We start from the raw sequence: 17,497 nt of genomic DNA on the forward strand, positions 1-17,497 counted from the left end.
GTCTAAGGGGCTGTTCAGGTCGCGGTCTCCTCTGGAGACGTGGGTTCAAATCGCACTTCTGACACAGTTGTGCTTTTCCTTGCAAGTGTTGTCTGTAACATGATAATGGGAATGTCTATTCAGCAAGTCGTTGCATGTCAGGTGGACATGATGACAAGAATATACAGTGCTAGAAGTACAGCTGCAGCATTGATTCTCTATGTTCAGACACATGCAAGACTGTCTCTGGCCTCTGACCAGCCTGTAGACCATAGCGTTGTGCAACTGTGCACTGTTCTGATCAAGCAACTGATATAATGTTCTCGGACTGGCCAGTGCTTTATTCTTTTAACTGACCACAGTTTTAAGACAGCCAGCCAAGGTTGCTTTTTAATACAATCCCCTGTGGCAATGGTATGTCTTCATGCCATCTCTTTCCAAATCCCTGCACTTTAATGTCCACATGTGGTGCTGCGTAAGAAACTCTTTCACTGCTCTCTCAGGATGCTTTGCAGTGGTTCAGGCTATTGAAAAGTCACTGTGTCATGTTTGGATGCAAAAATGCATGCTTCCCCGCTATACTAATCAGTGAATTTCCACCCGTCTTCTGCAAAAGCTAATGCTTTCTGAAACATCCTTGAATGTAACTGACAGCCATAACAATGGATCCCTATCCCTTCGCAATAGTGCAAGAAAAAGTTTTGATATGATCACAAGGCTTTTGGCATTACAGAAATTTGTCAAATGTTCTTTGGAAATCCAAATTTTGTGGCTCGTTGGTCTAGTGTTATGATTCCCGCTTAGGGTGCAAGAGGTCCTGGTTTCACATCCTGTACAAGCCCAAGCTATTTAAAAGTCATGGTGTCATGATTGGTTACCGAATTGCAATAATGCATGGTTCCCCAAGATTCCAGTCAAGGTCCCATATTTGTGCAACGTGACGCTAGGTTCACTGCAGCACACTCTTCTTCTGCAAAAACCTTTAATTTTGCAGTTGTGCAAGAAAAAGATTTGATATGATCCCAAGACTTAAAAGGGCATTTTTTTGGCATTATGGAAATTTGTGAAATTTTCTATTGAATTGAAATTTTGTTGCTCGTTGGTCTACGGTGTAGTGTAATTAAATTATTTAGATGTTATATCTTTATTTAACCTCGGATTTAAGAAGGGGCACCACTTCCTGTTAAAGGAAGAAAATAACTTTAATGGTATAAGTTAATTAATTAATCAGTCAGTTTCTTATCTTGAAAGAAGTAAGTTCTGGAAATGTTAAACAAGAAAACACACAGACAAAGTCCTGAATTTTATGTGTAAGATTTAATATAAAAAAGGGTAAACAATAATGTATAGATGAAACAGATAAAGAATAGGATTATTATGATCAGGATAATGCAATTATAATGTATGGTGACATTATATATTTAGTAACGAGATAAGATGCGGTATTGTTTGAATGACTTAATCAGAAAATGGTCAAAAAGAAAAAGTTGATAAAGGAATTTTGGGATTCTATTTGGATTTAAAGGAGGGCTCTGAATAGACACGACTCAAGACTCAATCTTCAAACACCCCTTGCCACCAGCAGTCTTACTGTGAGATGTGTTCAATTGAACTCCGCCGGCTGCTCCCGTGTTTCAGCCGTTGTCTCAGAAGCTCCAAGAGGATCCAACAGGAAAAAATATTAAAGAGTCTTTTGATATGTCGATTTCCAATTCAGATTAACCGGATGGCCATCTTGATGAATCCAAATTAAGGAATTGGCGTTCAAAATTGAAGAGCAAAGACTTTGGAGAAGAAAGTTCAAAAACCTTGCTTGAGCCAGAAAGAATTGATGTTCCAAAAATTGTGCGTGAAAAAGAAAGTTTGGCAGAGACTCGTCTCTACGGCACAAACTTAAAAGAAGTGATTCGGACCAAAGTCCGAAGAGAAGAGAGCAAGAGCTGAAGCTCTAAACTTCAAGAAACCAAAACTAAAAAGAACCCAAAGATCTGAGCTCAGCTGGATGAGAAGAGGGGGGTCTGCAGGCAAAGAGGGGTGCCGCCCACGGGTGACTCCCATTCTGACTGGAGGACAATTGTTTGAACGAAACCAAATTTACTCAATAAGATTAAGAATAAGAATCTAAACATATATACATCACCATACATTCATTTCGATATTGTTTCTATCAGATCCACGCTGATGTAGGTTCACGTCATATATTTAGACAAGCATTTCTATCAGATTCATGTTGAGATGAAAATCACACCATCTTGGAACATCCTCAGTTAATCCCAGCCTGTAGGTGAACAAAAACATGTTATACAGTCAACATTCTTAATAAGACATATTTATAAAGTAGGAAAAGAAATTGGTGTCTTTAAATAACACCTTCTATAGCTAATATCAAAGAGTATGCTTTATAACACGTCTAAATGTATAATTATGAAGGTTACGTATTCATGGATATTCTAACACTAGATGGCAATAGTGCTCCACGTCAAATTCCTATTAAACATAATATAACTCTTATTCCTGTTCTGAAGATCAGATTTTGAGTTTAAAAAGATGATTATAATACATTCAATGTGACAATTACAAATATCTAGATGAAGAAAGACATAAATGTTCATTTGATGCAGAATTGAAAGCTGTGGTTTAATTCAGTTCTTCAGCAGTCCTTCAACAGATGGTCAATTTTACGACTTTGCAGAGACTGGTTTCGGTCAGAGTTCATGTCTTTGGGGTCAATTTGTAGATAGCAGAGTGTTCTGTTTCCGCTCGATTGTTTATTCCAGGTGTTGTAAAAGTTCATAACATCCTGTCTGAGAGGGAGACTTAAATCATTGATCAGTTCCTTTGTTCCTTGGTGAAAGTAATGTTAATCCACAGTCCTGAGTCCTGCAGGAAGAGAGTTGTAAACGTGGCTGCTGATAACGGCTACAACGGGTATAATTCTCGCTTCGGACACAAGAGGTCCCAGGTTCAAATCCTGGATGAGCCCAGGCTGTTGAAAAGTCACTGGGTGATGGATGGTTACCAAATTGAAAAAATGTATAGTTCCCTGCTGTACTTATCAGATTGCTAGATGGTTCCAGTCATGGTTGCTGTTTTGTGCAAAGTGAAGCTAGGTGTATGAGTTGTGAGTTTGCATTCTTCTTCTACAAAAACCTGATGCTTTCTGAAACATCATTGAATTTTACTGACAGCAATAGCAATGGATCCCTTTCCTAAATCAATTATTTCAAAATAATTTTGAAATATGTATGTTTACACTTACGGATGGCTCATGGTGATTGAAACACCTTATATCTGTTTCAATATTGGACCAACTAACCATTACACCATGGAACCAATGTACAGCATTCTGAAATAGCAGGGAAACAATTTCTTGCGTGTTGCTGTTAAAGGGCAGATAACTGGATAAAGAGGGCATGAAGAAAATACAGTTGCAAGGAATAGTACAAGTGTGTCAGAAGTGGGATTCGAACCCACGCCTCCAGAGGAGACTGCGACCTGAACACAGCGCCTTAGACCGCTCGGCCATCCTGACTGCATTACCTCTGCTTGTCCTAGCTTACGAGGTCAAATTTAGTATAGGAATCTATTCTAAGAAACAACTGTATGTTTACACTTGAGGGTTGGCTCATGGTGATTGAGACTCTTTATATCTGTTTCAATATTGGACCAACAAACCTGAATGCTGAGGGGCTGTGAAAACTACGTGATCAAAGGACTTGTGAGAGATTGACATCTTGGTCTGCTAGCCAACCATCAACTGGCAACTTTCCAGTACTTTTGTCCTGCTATGAAAAAAAATCACACTTGACATAATGGCTCCACTGGTTCCATGGTGTAATTGTTAGCACTCTGGACTTTGAATCCAGTGATCTGAGTTCAAGTCTTGGTGGAACCTAGTGATGAGGTACAGGGCAGTGTGGCAGTTCACTAAAAATAATCTTATTTCGGTGGTGATTGCCATGTAGTTTCTGTTGTTTTCCATACCCTAAATCAATTATTTCAAAAGACTTTGAGTTGGACTTTGTTTTGGAATGTGTTTTTGCAGCTTAACAACTGTCCTGTAAGTAATTTCAACTAGAGTAATGTGCTGTTAATGAAGAGTGCTACAAACTGTTTCTGCGGCAATATAAGTGTAACAACTCTCGTACGGCCTGTGCTAACAGAAGGTGAAGAGATTATGTGGGACCTTTTAGGAGGATTGGATGACTTCCCCTCAGTTGTTCAAGGTGTGGAATGCCTCAGTTGTTCAAGGTCTCACCCGGTCTCCCTGGACCATCTTGGCCACAGTAACAGACTTTGAACCTGGAATGCTTCAAAACCAGGTCCCACCGAGATTTGAACTTGGATCGCTGGATTCAGAGTGCTAACCATTACACCATGGAACCAATGTACAGCATTCTGAAATAGCAGGGAAACAATTTCTTGCGTGTTGCTGTTAAAGGGCCGATAACTGGATAAAGAGGGCATGAAGAAAATACAGTTGCAAGGAAAAGTACGAGTGTGTCAGAAGTGGGATTCGAACCCACGCCTCCAGAGGAGACTGCGACCTGAACGCAGCGCCTTAGACCGCTCGGCCATCCTGACTGCAGTAGCTCTGCTTGTCCTAGCTTACGAGGTCAAATTTAGTATAGGAATCTATTCTAAGAAACAACTGTATGTTTACACTTGAGGGTTGGCTCATGGTGATTGAGACTCTTTATATCTGTTTCAATATTGGACCAACAAACCTGAATGCTGAGGGGCTGTGAAAGCTACGTGATCAAAGGACTTGTGAGAGATTGACATCTTGGTCTGCTAGCCAACCATCAACTGGCAACTTTCCAGTACTTTTGTCCTGCTATGAAAAAAAATCACGCTTGACATAATGGCTCCACTGGTTCCATGGTGTAATGGTTAGCACTCTGGACTTTGAATCCAGTGATCTGAGTTCAAGTCTTGGTGGAACCTAGTGATGAGGCACAGGGCTGTGTGGCAGTTCACTAAAAATAATCTTATTTCGGTGGTGATTGCCATGTAGTTTCTGTTGTTTTCCATACCCTAAATCAATTATTTCAAAAGGCTTTGTGTTGGACTTTATTTTGGAATGTGTTTTTGCAGCTTAACAACTGTCCTGTAAGTAATTTCAACTAGAGTAATGTGCTGTTAATGAAGAGTGCTACAAACTGTTTATGCGGCAATATAAGTGTAACAACTCTCGTACGGCCTGTGCTAACAGAAGGTGAAGAGATTATGTGGGACCTTTTAGGAGGATTGGATGACTTCCCCTCAGTTGTTCAAGGTGTGGAATGCCTCAGTTGTTCAAGGTCTCACCCGGTCTCCCTGGACCATCTTGGCCACAGTAACAGACTTTGATCCTGGAATGCCTCAAAACCAGGTCCCACCGAGATTTGAACTCGGATCGCTGGATTCAGAGTGCTAACCATTACACCATGGAACCAATGTACAGCATTCTGAAATATCAGGGAAACAATTTCTTGCGTGTTGCTGTTAAAGGGCCGATAACTGGATAAAGAGGGCATGAAGAAAATACAGTTGCAAGGAAAAGTACAAGTGTGCCGGAAGTGGGATTCGAACCCACGCCTCCAGAGGAGACTGCGACCTGAACGCAGCGCCTTAGACCGCTCGGCCATCCTGACTGCATTACCTCTGCTTGTCCTAGCTTACGAGGTCAAATTTAGTATAGGAATCTATTCTAAGAAACAACTGTATGTTTACACTTGAGGGTTGGCTCATGGTGATTGAGACTCTTTATATCTGTTTCAATATTGGACCAACAAACCTGAATGCTGAGGGGCTGTGAAAGCTACGTGATCAAAGGACTTGTGAGAGATTGACATCTTGGTCTCCTAGCCAACCGTCAACTGGCAACTTTCCAGTACTTTTGTCCTGCTATGAAAAAAAATCACGCTTGACATAATGACTCCACTGGTTCCATGGTGTAATGGTTAGCACTCTGGACTTTGAATCCAGTGATCTGAGTTCATGTCTTGGTGGAACCTAGTGATGAGATACAATGCAGTGTGGCAGTTCACTGAAAATAATCTTATTTCGGTGGTGATTGCCATGTAGTTTCTGTTGTTTTCCATACCCTAAATCAATTATTTCAAAAGGCTTTGTGTTGGACTTTGTTTTGGAATGTGCTTTTGCAGCTTAACAACTGTCCTGTAAGTAATTTCAACTAGAGTAATGTGCTGTTAATGAAGAGTGCTACAAACTGTTTATGCGGCAATATAAGTGTAACAACTCTCGTACGGCCTGTGCTAACAGAAGGTGAAGAGATTATGTGGGACCTTTTAGGAGGATTGGATGACTTCCCCTCAGTTGTTCAAGGTCTCACCCGGTCTCCCTGGACCATCTTGGCCACAGTAACAGACTTTGAACCTGGAATGCCTCAAAACCAGGTCCCACCGAGATTTGAACTCGGATCGCTGGATTCAGAGTCCAGAGTGCTAACCATTACACCATGGAACCAATGTACAGCATTCTGAAATATCAGGGAAACAATTTCTTGCGTGTTGCTGTTAAAGGGCAGCTAACTGGATAAGGAGGGCATGAAGAAAATACAGTTGCAAGGAAAAGTACAAGTGTGTCAGAAGTGGGATTCGAACCCACCTCTTCAGAGGAGACTGCGACCTGAACGCAGCGCCTTAGACTGCTCGGCCATCCTGACTGCATTACCTCTGCTTATCCTAGCTTACGAGGTCAAATTTAGTATAGGAATCTATTCTAAGAAACAACTGTATGTTTACACTTGAGGGTTGGCTCATGGTGATTGAGACTCTTTATATCTGTTTCAATATTGGACCAACAAACCTGAATGCTGAGGGGCTGTGAAAGCTACGTGATCAAAGGACTTGTGAGAGATTGACATCTTGGTCTCCTAGCCAACCGTCAACTGGCAACTTTCCAGTACTTTTGTCCTGCTATGAAAAAAAATCACGCTTGACGTAATGACTCCACTGGTTCCATGGTGTAATTGTTAGCACTCTGGACTTTGAATCCAGTGATCTGAGTTCAAGTCTTGGTGGAACCTAGTGATGAGGTACAGGGCAGTGTGGCAGTTCACTAAAAATAATCTTATTTCGGTGGTGATTGCCATGTAGTTTCTGTTGTTTTCCATACCCTAAATCAATTATTTCAAAAGGCTTTGTGTTGGACTTTGTTTTGGAATGTGCTTTTGCAGCTTAACAACTGTCCTGTAAGTAATTTCAACTAGAGTAATGTGCTGTTAATGAAGAGTGCTACAAACTGTTTATGCGGCAATATAAGTGTAACAACTCTCGTACGGCATGTGCTAACAGAAGGTGAAGAGATTATGTGGGACCTTTTAGGAGGATTGGATGACTTCCCCTCAGTTGTTCAAGGTCTCACCCGGTCTCCCTGGACCATCTTGGCCACAGTAACAGACTTTGAACCTGGAATGCCTCAAAACCAGGTCCCACCGAGATTTGAACTCGGATCGCTGGATTCAGAGTCCAGAGTGCTAACCATTACACCATGGAACCAATGTACAGCATTCTGATATATGAGGGAAACAATTTCTTGCGTGTTGATGTTAAAGGGCCGATAACTGGATAAAGAGGGCATGAAGAAAATACAGTTGCAAGGAAAAGTACAAGTGTGTCGGAAGTGGGATTCGAACCCACGCCTCCAGAGGAGACTGCGACCTGAACGCAGCGCCTTAGACCTCTGGGCCATCCTGACTGCATTACCTCTGCTTGTCCTAGCTTACGAGGTCAAATTTAGTATAGGAATCTATTCTAAGAAACAACTGTATGTTTACACTTGAGGGTTGGCTCATGGTGATTGAGACTCTTTATATCTGTTTCAATATTGGACCAACAAACCTGAATGCTGAGGGGCTGTGAAAGCTACGTGATCAAAGGACTTGTGAGAGATTGACATCTTGGTCTCCTAGCCAACCGTCAACTGGCAACTTTCCAGTACTTTTGTCCTGCTATGAAAAAAAATCACGCTTGACATAATGACTCCACTGGTTCCATGGTGTAATGGTTAGCACTCTGGACTTTGAATCCAGTGATCTGAGTTCAAGTCTCGGTGGAACCTAGTGATGAGATACAATGCAGTGTGGCAGTTCACTGAAAATAATCTTATTTCGGTGGTGATTGCCATGTAGTTTCTGTTGTTTTCCATACCCTAAATCAATTATTTCAAAAGGCTTTGTGTTGGACTTTGTTTTGGAATGTGCTTTTGCAGCTTAACAACTGTCCTGTAAGTAATTTCAACTAGAGTAATGTGCTGTTAATGAAGAGTGCTACAAACTGTTTATGCGGCAATATAAGTGTAACAACTCTCGTACGGCCTGTGCTAACAGAAGGTGAAGAGATTATGTGGGACCTTTTAGGAGGATTGGATGACTTCCCCTCAGTTGTTCAAGGTCTCACCCGGTCTCCCTGGACCATCTTGGCCACAGTAACAGACTTTGAACCTGGAATGCCTCAAAACCAGGTCCCACCGAGATTTGAACTCGGATCACTGGATTCAGAGTCCAGAGTGCTAACCATTACACCATGGAACCAATGTACAGCATTCTGAAATATCAGGGAAACAATTTCTTGCGTGTTGCTGTTAAAGGGCAGATAACTGGATAAAGAGGGCATGAAGAAAATACAGTTGCAAGGAAAAGTACAAGTGTGTCAGAAGTGGGATTCGAACCCACGCCTCCAGAGGAGACTGCGACCTGAACGCAGCTCCTTAGACCGCTTGGCCATCCTGACTGCATTACCTCTGCTTGTCCTAGCTTACGAGGTCAAATTTAGTATAGGAATTTATTCTAAGAAACAACTGTATGTTTACACTTGAGGGTTGGCTCATGGTGATTGAGACTCTTTATATCTGTTTCAATATTGGACCAACAAACCTGAATGCTGAGGGGCTGTGAAAGCTACGTGATCAAAGGACTTGTGAGAGATTGACATCTTGGTCTCCTAGCCAACCGTCAACTGGCAACTTTCCAGTACTTTTGTCCTGCTATGAAAAAAAATCACGCTTGACGTAATGACTCCACTGGTTCCATGGTGTAATTGTTAGCACTCTGGACTTTGAATCCAGTGATCTGAGTTCAAGTCTTGGTGGAACCTAGTGATGAGGTACAGGGCAGTGTGGCAGTTCACTAAAAATAATCTTATTTCGGTGGTGATTGCCATGTAGTTTCTGTTGTTTTCCATACCCTAAATCAATTATTTCAAAAGGCTTTGTGTTGGACTTTGTTTTGGAATGTGTTTTTGCAGCTTAACAACTGTCCTGTAAGTAATTTCAACTAGAGTAATGTGCTGTTAATGAAGAGTGCTACAAACTGTTTATGCGGCAATATAAGTGTAACAACTCTCGTACGGCCTGTGCTAACAGAAGGTGAAGAGATCATGTGGGACCTTTTAGGAGGATTGGATGACTTCCCCTCAGTTGTTCAAGGTGTGGAATGCCTCAGTTGTTCAAGGTCTCACCCGGTCTCCCTGGACCATCTTGGCCACAGTAACAGACTTTGAACCTGGAATGCCTCAAAACCAGGTCCCACCGAGATTTGAACTCGGATCGCTGGATTCAGAGTGCTAACCATTACACCATGGAACCAATGTACAGCATTCTGAAATATCAGGGAAACAATTTCTTGCGTGTTGCTGTTAAAGGGCCGATAACTGGATAAAGAGGGCATGAAGAAAATACAGTTGCAAGGAAAAGTACAAGTGTGTCAGAAGTGGGATTCGAACCCACGCCTCCAGAGGAGACTGCGACCTGAACGCAGCGCCTTAGACCGCTCGGCCATCCTGACTGCATTACCTCTGCTTGTCCTAGCTTACGAGGTCAAATTTAGTATAGGAATCTATTCTAAGAAACAACTGTATGTTTACACTTGAGGGTTGGCTCATGGTGATTGAGACTCTTTATATCTGTTTCAATATTGGACCAACAAACCTGAATGCTGAGGGGCTGTGAAAGCTACGTGATCAAAGGACTTGTGAGAGATTGACATCTTGGTCTCCTAGCCAACCGTCAACTGGCAACTTTCCAGTACTTTTGTCCTGCTATGAAAAAAAATCACGCTTGACATAATGACTCCACTGGTTCCATGGTGTAATGGTTAGCACTCTGGACTTTGAATCCATTGATCCGAGTTCAAGTCTTGGTGGAACCTAGTGATGAGATACAATGCAGTGTGGCAGTTCACTGAAAATAATCTTATTTCGGTGGTGATTGCCATGTAGTTTCTGTTGTTTTCCATACCCTAAATCAATTATTTCAAAAGGCTTTGTGTTGGACTTTGTTTTGGAATGTGTTTTTGCAGCTTAACAACTGTCCTGTAAGTAATTTCAACTAGAGTAATGTGCTGTTAATGAAGAGTGCTACAAACTGTTTATGCGGCAATATAAGTGTAACAACTCTCGTACGGCCTGTGCTAACAGAAGGTGAAGAGATTATGTGGGACCTTTTAGGAGGATTGGATGACTTCCCCTCAGTTGTTCAAGGTGTGGAATGCCTCAGTTGTTCAAGGTCTCACCCGGTCTCCCTGGACCATCTTGGCCACAGTAACAGACTTTGAACCTGGAATGCCTCAAAACCAGGTCCCACCGAGATTTTAACTCGGATCGCTGGATTCAGAGTGCTAACCATTACACCATGGAACCAATGTACAGCATTCTGAAATATCAGGGAAACAATTTCTTGCGTGTTGCTGTTAAAGGGCAGATAACTGGATAAAGAGGGCATGAAGAAAATACAGTTGCAAGGAAAAGTACAAGTGTGTCAGAAGTGGGATTTGAACCCACGCCTCCAGAGGAGACTGCGACCTGAACGCAGCTCCTTAGACCGCTCGGCCATCCTGACTGCATTACCTCTGCTTGTCCTAGCTTACGAGGTCAAATTTAGTATAGGAATCTATTCTAAGAAACAACTGTATGTTTACACTTGAGGGTTGGCTCATGGTGATTGAGACTCTTTATATCTGTTTCAATATTGGACCAACAAACCTGAATGCTGAGGGGCTGTGAAAGCTACGTGATCAAAGGACTTGTGAGAGATTGACATCTTGGTCTCCTAGCCAACCGTCAACTGGCAACTTTCCAGTACTTTTGTCCTGCTATGAAAAAAAATCACGCTTGACATAATGACTCCACTGGTTCCATGGTGTAATGGTTAGCACTCTGGACTTTGAATCCAGTGATCCGAGTTCAAGTCTCGGTGGAACCTAGTGATGAGATACTATGCAGTGTGGCAGTTCACTGAAAATAATCTTATTTCGGTGGTGATTGCCATGTAGTTTCTGTTGTTTTCCATACCCTGAATCAATTATTTTAAAAGGCTTTATGTTGGACTTTGTTTTGGAATGTGTTTTTGCAGCTTAACAACTGTCCTGTAAGTAATTTCAACTAGAGTAATGTGCTGTTAATGAAGAGTGCTACAAACTGTTTATGCGGCAATATAAGTGTAACAACCCTCGTACGGCCTGTGCTAACAGAAGGTGAAGAGATTATGTGGGACCTTTTAGGAGGATTGGATGACTTCCCCTCAGTTGTTCAAGGTGTGGAATGCCTCAGTTGTTCAAGGTCTCACCCGGTCTCCCTGGACCATCTTGGCCACAGTAACAGACTTTGAACCTGGAATGCCTCAAAACCAGGTCCCACCGAGATTTGAACTCAGATCGCTGGATTCAGAGTCCAGAGTGCTAACCATTACACCATGGAGCCAATGTACAGCGTTCTGAAATATCAGGGAAACAATTTCTTGCGTGTTGCTGTTAAAGGGCAGATAACTGGATAAAGAGGGCATGAAGAAAATACAGTTGCAAGGAAAAGTACAAGTGTGTCAGAAGTGGGATTCGAACCCACGCCTCCAGAGGAGACTGCGACCTGAACGCAGCGCCTTAGACCGCTCGGCCATCCTGACTGCATTACCTCTGCTTGTCCTAGCTTACGAGGTCAAATTTAGTATAGGAATCTATTCTAAGAAACAACTGTATGTTTACACTTGAGGGTTGGCTCATGGTGATTGAGACTCTTTATATCTGTTTCAATATTGGACCAACAAACCTGAATGCTGAGGGGCTGTGAAAGCTACGTGATCAAAGGACTTGTGAGAGATTGACATCTTGGTCTCCTAGCCAACCGTCAACTGGCAACTTTCCAGTACTTTTGTCCTGCTATGAAAAAAAATCACGCTTGACGTAATGACTCCACTGGTTCCATGGTGTAATTGTTAGCACTCTGGACTTTGAATCCAGTGATCTGAGTTCAAGTCTTGGTGGAACCTAGTGATGAGGTACAGGGCAGTGTGGCAATTCACTAAAAATAGTCTTATTTTGGTGGTGATTGCCATGTAGTTTCTGTTGTTTTCCATACCCTAAATCAATTATTTCAAAAGGCTTTGTGTTGGACTTTGTTTTGGAATGTGTTTTTGCAGCTTAACAACTGTCCTGTAAGTAATTTCAACTAGAGTAATGTGCTGTTAATGAACTGTTTATGCGGCAATATAAGTGTAACAACTCTTGTACGGCCTGTGCTAACAGAAGGTGAAGAGATTATTTGGGACCTTTCAGGAGGATTGGATGACTTCCCCTCAGTTGTTTAAGGTGTGGAATGCCTCAGTTGTTCAAGGTCTCACCCGGTCTCCCTGGACCATCTTGGCCACAGTAACAGACTTTGAACCTGGAATGCCTCAAAACCAGGTCCCACCGAGATTTGAACTCGGATCGCTGGATTCAGAGTGCTAACCATTACACCATGGAACCAATGTACAGCATTCTGAAATAGCAGGGAAACAATTTCTTGCGTGTTGCTGTTAAAGGGCCGATAACTGGATAAAGAGGGCATGAAGAAAATACAGTTGCAAGGAAAAGTACAAGTGTGTCAGAAGTGGGATTCGAACCCACGCCTCCAGAGGAGACTGCGACCTGAACGCAGCGCCTTAGACCGCTCGGCCATCCTGACTGCATTACCTCTGCTTGTCCTAGCTTACGAGGTCAAATTTAGTATAGGAATCTATTCTAAGAAACAACTGTATGTTTACACTTGAGGGTTGGCTCATGGTGATTGAGACTCTTTATATCTGTTTCAATATTGGACCAACAAACCTGAATGCTGAGGGGCTGTGAAAGCTACGTGATCAAAGGACTTGTGAGAGATTGACATCTTGGTCTCCTAGCCAACCGTCAACTGGCAACTTTCCAGTACTTTTGTCCTGCTATGAAAAAAAATCACGCTTGACGTAATGACTCCACTGGTTCCATGGTGTAATTGTTAGCACTCTGGACTTTGAATCCAGTGATCTGAGTTCAAGTCTTGGTGGAACCTAGTGATGAGGTACAGGGCAGTGTGGCAGTTCACTAAAAATAATCTTATTTCGGTGGTGATTGCCATGTAGTTTCTGTTGTTTTCCATACCCTAAATCAATTATTTCAAAAGGCTTTGTGTTGGACTTTGTTTTGGAATGTGTTTTTGCAGCTTAACAACTGTCCTGTAAGTAATTTCAACTAGAGTAATGTGCTGTTAATGAAGAGTGCTACAAACTGTTTATGCGGCAATATAAGTGTAACAACTCTTGTACGGCCTGTGCTAACAGAAGGTGAAGAGATTATGTGGGACCTTTTAGGAGGATTGGATGACTTCCCCTCAGTTGTTCAAGGTCTCACCCGGTCTCCCTGGACCATCTTGGCCACAGTAACAGACTTTGGACCTGGAATGCCTCAAAACCAGGTCCCACCGAGATTTGAACTCGGATCGCTGGATTCAGAGTCCAGAGTGCTAACCATTACACCATGGAACCAATGTACAGTGTTCTGAAATATCAGGGAAACAATTTCTTGCGTGTTGCTGTTAAAGGGCCGATAAATGGATAAAGAGGGCATGAAGAAAATACAGTTGCAAGGAAAAGTACAAGTGTGTCAGAAGTGGGATTCGAACCCACGCCTCCAGAGGAGACTGCGACCTGAACGCAGCGCCTTAGACCGCTCGGCCATCCTGACTGCATTACCTCTGCTTGTCCTAGCTTACGAGGTCAAATTTAGTATAGGAATCTATTCTAAGAAACAACTGTATGTTTACACTTGAGGGTTGGCTCATGGTGATTGAGACTCTTTATATCTGTTTCAATATTGGACCAACAAACCTGAATGCTGAGGGGCTGTGAAAGCTACGTGATCAAAGGACTTGTGAGAGATTGACATCTTGGTCTCCTAGCCAACCGTCAACTGGCAACTTTCCAGTACTTTTGTCCTGCTATGAAAAAAAATCACGATTGACGTAATGACTCCACTGGTTCCATGGTGTAATTGTTAGCACTCTGGACTTTGAATCCAGTGATCCGAGTTCAAGTCTTGGTGGAACCTAGTGATGAGGTACAGGGCAGTGTGGCAATTCACTAAAAATAGTCTTATTTTGGTGGTGATTGCCATGTAGTTTCTGTTGTTTTCCATACCCTAAATCAATTATTTCAAAAGGCTTTGTGTTGGACTTTGTTTTGGAATGTGTTTTTGCAGCTTAACAACTGTCCTGTAAGTAATTTCAACTAGAGTAATGTGCTGTTAATGAACTGTTTATGCGGCAATATAAGTGTAACAACTCTTGTACGGCCTGTGCTAACAGAAGGTGAAGAGATTATTTGGGACCTTTTAGGAGGATTGGATGACTTCCCCTCAGTTGTTCAAGGTGTGGAATGCCTCAGTTGTTCAAGGTCTCACCCGGTCTCCCTGGACCATCTTGGCCACAGTAACAGACTTTGAACCTGGAATGCCTCAAAACCAGGTCCCACCGAGATTTGAACTCGGATCGCTGGATTCAGAGTCCAGAGTGCTAACCATTACACCATGGAACCAATGTACAGTGTTCTGAAATATCAGGGAAACAATTTATTGCGTGTTGCTGTTAAAGGGCAGATAACTGGATAAAGAGGGCATGAAGAAAATACAGTTGCAAGGAAAAGTACAAATGTGTCAGAAGTGGGATTCGAACCCACGCCTCCAGAGGAGACTGCGACCTGAACGCAGCGCCTTAGACCGCTCGGCCATCCTGACTGCTTTACCTCTGCTTGTCCTAGCTTATGAGGTCAAATTTAGTATAGGAATCTATTCTAAGAAACAACTGTATGTTTACACTTGAGGGTTGGCTCATGGTGATTGAGACTCTTTATATCTGTTTCAATATTGGACCAACAAACCTGAATGCTGAGGGGCTGTGAAAGCTACGTGATCAAAGGACTTGTGAGAGATTGACATCTTGGTCTCCTAGCCAACCGTCAACTGGCAACTTTCCAGTACTTTTGTCCTGCTATGAAAAAAAATCACGCTTGACGTAATGACTCCACTGGTTCCATGGTGTAATTGTTAGCACTCTGGACTTTGAATCCAGTGATCTGAGTTCAAGTCTTGGTGGAACCTAGTGATGAGGTACAGGGCAGTGTGGCAATTCACTAAAAATAGTCTTATTTTGGTGGTGATTGCCATGTAGTTTCTGTTGTTTTCCATACCCTAAATCAATTATTTCAAAAGGCTTTGTGTTGGACTTTGTTTTGGAATGTGTTTTTGCAGCTTAACAACTGTCCTGTAAGTAATTTCAACTAGAGTAATGTGCTGTTAATGAACTGTTTATGCGGCAATATAAGTGTAACAACTCTTGTACGGCCTGTGCTAACAGAAGGTGAAGAGATTATTTGGGACCTTTCAGGAGGATTGGATGACTTCCCCTCAGTTGTTTAAGGTGTGGAATGCCTCAGTTGTTCAAGGTCTCACCCGGTCTCCCTGGACCATCTTGGCCACAGTAACAGACTTTGAACCTGGAATGCCTCAAAACCAGGTCCCACCGAGATTTGAACTCGGATCGCTGGATTCAGAGTCCAGAGTGCTAACCATTACACCATGGAACCAATGTACAGTGTTCTGAAATATCAGGGAAACAATTTATTGCGTGTTGCTGTTAAAGGGCCGATAAATGGACAAAGAGGGCATGAAGAAAATACAGTTGCAAGGAAAAGTAGAAGTGTGTCAGAAGTGGGATTCAAACCCACGTCTCCAGAGGAGACTGCGACCTGAACGCAGCGCCTTAGACCTCTCGGCCATCCTGACTGCATTACCTCTGCTTGTCCTAGCTTACGAGGTCAAATTTAGTATAGGAATCTATTCTAAGAAACAACTGTATGTTTACACTTGAGGGTTGGCTCATGGTGATTGAGACTCTTTATATCTGTTTCAATATTGGACCAACAAACCTGAATGCTGAGGGGCTGTGAAAGCTACGTGATCAAAGGACTTGTGAGAGATTGACATCTTGGTCTCCTAGCCAACCGTCAACTGGCAACTTTCCAGTACTTTTGTCCTGCTATGAAAAAAAATCACGCTTGACTTAATGACTCCACTGGTTCCATGGTGTAATGGTTAGCACCCTGGACTTTGAATCCAGTGATCAGAGTTCAAGTCTTGGTGGAACCTAGTGATGAGATACAAGGCAGTGTGGCAATTCACTGAAAATAATCTTATTTCGGTGGTGATTGCCATGTAGTTTCTGTTGTTTTCCATACCCTAAATCAATTATTTCAAAAGACTTTGAGTTGGACTTTGTTTTGGAATGTGTTCTTGCAGCTTAACAACTGTCCTGTAAGTAATTTCAACTAGAGTAATGTGCTGTTAATGAAGAGTGCTACAAACTGTTTATGCGGCAATATAAGTGTAACAACTCTCGTACGGCCTGTGCTAACAGAAGGTGAAGAGATTATGTGGGACCTTTTAGGAGGATTGGATGACTTCCCCTCAGTTGTTCAAGGTGTGGAATGCCTCAGTTGTTCAAGGTCTCACCCGGTCTCCCTGGACCATCTTGGCCACAGTAACAGACTTTGAACCTGGAATGCCTCAAAACCAGGTCCCACCGAGATTTGAACTCGGATCGCTGGATTCAGAGTGCTAACCATTACACCATGGAACCAATGTACAGCATTCTGAAATAGCAGGGAAACAATTTCTTGCGTGTTGCTGTTAAAGGGCCGATAACTGGATAAAGAGGGCATGAAGAAAATACAGTTGCAAGGAAAAGTACAAGTGTGTCAGAAGTGGGATTCGAACCCACGCCTCCAGAGGAGACTGCGACCTGAACGCAGCGCCTTAGACCGCTCGGCCATCCTGACTGCATTACCTCTGCTTGTCCTAGCTTACGAGGTCAAATTTAGTATAGGAATCTATTCTAAGAAACAACTGTATGTTTACACTTGAGGGTTGGCTCATGGTGATTGAGACTCTTTATATCTGTTTCAATATTGGACCAACAAACCTGAATGCTGAGGGGCTGTGAAAGCTACGTGATCAAAGGACTTGTGAGAGATTGACATCTTGGTCTCCTAGCCAACCGTCAACTGGCAACTTTCCAGTACTTTTGTCCTGCTATGAAAAAAAATCACGCTTGACGTAATGACTCCACTGGTTCCATGGTGTAATTGTTAGCACTCTGGACTTTGAATCCAGTGATCTGAGTTCAAGTCTTGGTGGAACCTAGTGATGAGGTACAGGGCAGTGTGGCAGTTCACT

The 17,497-nt window shown here is 42.5% G+C and overlaps 35 non-coding genes across 35 annotated transcripts; 14 read left to right on the forward strand and 21 right to left on the reverse strand.

Moving 5' to 3' along the window:
• Positions 1 to 3,428: 3,428 nt before the first annotated feature.
• On the reverse strand, positions 3,429 to 3,511 carry trnal-cag (transfer RNA leucine (anticodon CAG)). Its single transcript has one exon. It is a non-coding gene; the product is annotated as a tRNA-Leu (tRNA).
• Positions 3,512 to 3,802: 291 nt separating this feature from the next.
• trnaq-uug (transfer RNA glutamine (anticodon UUG)) lies at positions 3,803 to 3,874 on the forward strand. Its single transcript has one exon. It is a non-coding gene; the product is annotated as a tRNA-Gln (tRNA).
• Positions 3,875 to 4,480: 606 nt separating this feature from the next.
• On the reverse strand, positions 4,481 to 4,563 carry trnal-cag (transfer RNA leucine (anticodon CAG)). The gene has a single exon. It is a non-coding gene; the product is annotated as a tRNA-Leu (tRNA).
• Positions 4,564 to 4,854: 291 nt separating this feature from the next.
• Positions 4,855 to 4,926, forward strand: trnaq-uug (transfer RNA glutamine (anticodon UUG)). Its single transcript has one exon. It is a non-coding gene; the product is annotated as a tRNA-Gln (tRNA).
• A 606-nt stretch (positions 4,927 to 5,532) lies between these two features.
• On the reverse strand, positions 5,533 to 5,615 carry trnal-cag (transfer RNA leucine (anticodon CAG)). The gene has a single exon. It is a non-coding gene; the product is annotated as a tRNA-Leu (tRNA).
• Positions 5,616 to 5,906: 291 nt separating this feature from the next.
• Positions 5,907 to 5,978, forward strand: trnaq-uug (transfer RNA glutamine (anticodon UUG)). The gene has a single exon. It is a non-coding gene; the product is annotated as a tRNA-Gln (tRNA).
• A 400-nt stretch (positions 5,979 to 6,378) lies between these two features.
• trnaq-cug (transfer RNA glutamine (anticodon CUG)) lies at positions 6,379 to 6,450 on the reverse strand. The gene has a single exon. It is a non-coding gene; the product is annotated as a tRNA-Gln (tRNA).
• A 116-nt stretch (positions 6,451 to 6,566) lies between these two features.
• trnal-cag (transfer RNA leucine (anticodon CAG)) lies at positions 6,567 to 6,649 on the reverse strand. The gene has a single exon. It is a non-coding gene; the product is annotated as a tRNA-Leu (tRNA).
• Positions 6,650 to 6,940: 291 nt separating this feature from the next.
• Positions 6,941 to 7,012, forward strand: trnaq-uug (transfer RNA glutamine (anticodon UUG)). The gene has a single exon. It is a non-coding gene; the product is annotated as a tRNA-Gln (tRNA).
• A 400-nt stretch (positions 7,013 to 7,412) lies between these two features.
• trnaq-cug (transfer RNA glutamine (anticodon CUG)) lies at positions 7,413 to 7,484 on the reverse strand. Its single transcript has one exon. It is a non-coding gene; the product is annotated as a tRNA-Gln (tRNA).
• A 116-nt stretch (positions 7,485 to 7,600) lies between these two features.
• trnal-cag (transfer RNA leucine (anticodon CAG)) lies at positions 7,601 to 7,683 on the reverse strand. Its single transcript has one exon. It is a non-coding gene; the product is annotated as a tRNA-Leu (tRNA).
• A 291-nt stretch (positions 7,684 to 7,974) lies between these two features.
• trnaq-uug (transfer RNA glutamine (anticodon UUG)) lies at positions 7,975 to 8,046 on the forward strand. Its single transcript has one exon. It is a non-coding gene; the product is annotated as a tRNA-Gln (tRNA).
• Positions 8,047 to 8,446: 400 nt separating this feature from the next.
• Positions 8,447 to 8,518, reverse strand: trnaq-cug (transfer RNA glutamine (anticodon CUG)). The gene has a single exon. It is a non-coding gene; the product is annotated as a tRNA-Gln (tRNA).
• Positions 8,519 to 8,634: 116 nt separating this feature from the next.
• trnal-cag (transfer RNA leucine (anticodon CAG)) lies at positions 8,635 to 8,717 on the reverse strand. The gene has a single exon. It is a non-coding gene; the product is annotated as a tRNA-Leu (tRNA).
• Positions 8,718 to 9,008: 291 nt separating this feature from the next.
• trnaq-uug (transfer RNA glutamine (anticodon UUG)) lies at positions 9,009 to 9,080 on the forward strand. The gene has a single exon. It is a non-coding gene; the product is annotated as a tRNA-Gln (tRNA).
• A 606-nt stretch (positions 9,081 to 9,686) lies between these two features.
• Positions 9,687 to 9,769, reverse strand: trnal-cag (transfer RNA leucine (anticodon CAG)). Its single transcript has one exon. It is a non-coding gene; the product is annotated as a tRNA-Leu (tRNA).
• A 291-nt stretch (positions 9,770 to 10,060) lies between these two features.
• trnaq-uug (transfer RNA glutamine (anticodon UUG)) lies at positions 10,061 to 10,132 on the forward strand. Its single transcript has one exon. It is a non-coding gene; the product is annotated as a tRNA-Gln (tRNA).
• A 606-nt stretch (positions 10,133 to 10,738) lies between these two features.
• On the reverse strand, positions 10,739 to 10,821 carry trnal-cag (transfer RNA leucine (anticodon CAG)). The gene has a single exon. It is a non-coding gene; the product is annotated as a tRNA-Leu (tRNA).
• A 291-nt stretch (positions 10,822 to 11,112) lies between these two features.
• Positions 11,113 to 11,184, forward strand: trnaq-uug (transfer RNA glutamine (anticodon UUG)). Its single transcript has one exon. It is a non-coding gene; the product is annotated as a tRNA-Gln (tRNA).
• A 425-nt stretch (positions 11,185 to 11,609) lies between these two features.
• trnaq-cug (transfer RNA glutamine (anticodon CUG)) lies at positions 11,610 to 11,681 on the reverse strand. The gene has a single exon. It is a non-coding gene; the product is annotated as a tRNA-Gln (tRNA).
• Positions 11,682 to 11,797: 116 nt separating this feature from the next.
• On the reverse strand, positions 11,798 to 11,880 carry trnal-cag (transfer RNA leucine (anticodon CAG)). The gene has a single exon. It is a non-coding gene; the product is annotated as a tRNA-Leu (tRNA).
• Positions 11,881 to 12,171: 291 nt separating this feature from the next.
• Positions 12,172 to 12,243, forward strand: trnaq-uug (transfer RNA glutamine (anticodon UUG)). Its single transcript has one exon. It is a non-coding gene; the product is annotated as a tRNA-Gln (tRNA).
• Positions 12,244 to 12,837: 594 nt separating this feature from the next.
• On the reverse strand, positions 12,838 to 12,920 carry trnal-cag (transfer RNA leucine (anticodon CAG)). Its single transcript has one exon. It is a non-coding gene; the product is annotated as a tRNA-Leu (tRNA).
• Positions 12,921 to 13,211: 291 nt separating this feature from the next.
• trnaq-uug (transfer RNA glutamine (anticodon UUG)) lies at positions 13,212 to 13,283 on the forward strand. Its single transcript has one exon. It is a non-coding gene; the product is annotated as a tRNA-Gln (tRNA).
• A 400-nt stretch (positions 13,284 to 13,683) lies between these two features.
• trnaq-cug (transfer RNA glutamine (anticodon CUG)) lies at positions 13,684 to 13,755 on the reverse strand. Its single transcript has one exon. It is a non-coding gene; the product is annotated as a tRNA-Gln (tRNA).
• A 116-nt stretch (positions 13,756 to 13,871) lies between these two features.
• trnal-cag (transfer RNA leucine (anticodon CAG)) lies at positions 13,872 to 13,954 on the reverse strand. The gene has a single exon. It is a non-coding gene; the product is annotated as a tRNA-Leu (tRNA).
• A 291-nt stretch (positions 13,955 to 14,245) lies between these two features.
• On the forward strand, positions 14,246 to 14,317 carry trnaq-uug (transfer RNA glutamine (anticodon UUG)). The gene has a single exon. It is a non-coding gene; the product is annotated as a tRNA-Gln (tRNA).
• Positions 14,318 to 14,730: 413 nt separating this feature from the next.
• trnaq-cug (transfer RNA glutamine (anticodon CUG)) lies at positions 14,731 to 14,802 on the reverse strand. Its single transcript has one exon. It is a non-coding gene; the product is annotated as a tRNA-Gln (tRNA).
• A 116-nt stretch (positions 14,803 to 14,918) lies between these two features.
• trnal-cag (transfer RNA leucine (anticodon CAG)) lies at positions 14,919 to 15,001 on the reverse strand. The gene has a single exon. It is a non-coding gene; the product is annotated as a tRNA-Leu (tRNA).
• Positions 15,002 to 15,292: 291 nt separating this feature from the next.
• On the forward strand, positions 15,293 to 15,364 carry trnaq-uug (transfer RNA glutamine (anticodon UUG)). The gene has a single exon. It is a non-coding gene; the product is annotated as a tRNA-Gln (tRNA).
• Positions 15,365 to 15,777: 413 nt separating this feature from the next.
• trnaq-cug (transfer RNA glutamine (anticodon CUG)) lies at positions 15,778 to 15,849 on the reverse strand. The gene has a single exon. It is a non-coding gene; the product is annotated as a tRNA-Gln (tRNA).
• Positions 15,850 to 15,965: 116 nt separating this feature from the next.
• trnal-cag (transfer RNA leucine (anticodon CAG)) lies at positions 15,966 to 16,048 on the reverse strand. Its single transcript has one exon. It is a non-coding gene; the product is annotated as a tRNA-Leu (tRNA).
• A 291-nt stretch (positions 16,049 to 16,339) lies between these two features.
• trnaq-uug (transfer RNA glutamine (anticodon UUG)) lies at positions 16,340 to 16,411 on the forward strand. Its single transcript has one exon. It is a non-coding gene; the product is annotated as a tRNA-Gln (tRNA).
• Positions 16,412 to 17,017: 606 nt separating this feature from the next.
• On the reverse strand, positions 17,018 to 17,100 carry trnal-cag (transfer RNA leucine (anticodon CAG)). The gene has a single exon. It is a non-coding gene; the product is annotated as a tRNA-Leu (tRNA).
• Positions 17,101 to 17,391: 291 nt separating this feature from the next.
• trnaq-uug (transfer RNA glutamine (anticodon UUG)) lies at positions 17,392 to 17,463 on the forward strand. Its single transcript has one exon. It is a non-coding gene; the product is annotated as a tRNA-Gln (tRNA).
• The last annotated feature ends 34 nt before the right edge of the window (positions 17,464 to 17,497 follow it).

Source organism: Labrus mixtus, chromosome 22, assembly GCF_963584025.1.
Source record: "Labrus mixtus chromosome 22, fLabMix1.1, whole genome shotgun sequence".
NCBI classification, from domain to species: domain Eukaryota; kingdom Metazoa; phylum Chordata; class Actinopteri; order Labriformes; family Labridae; genus Labrus; species Labrus mixtus.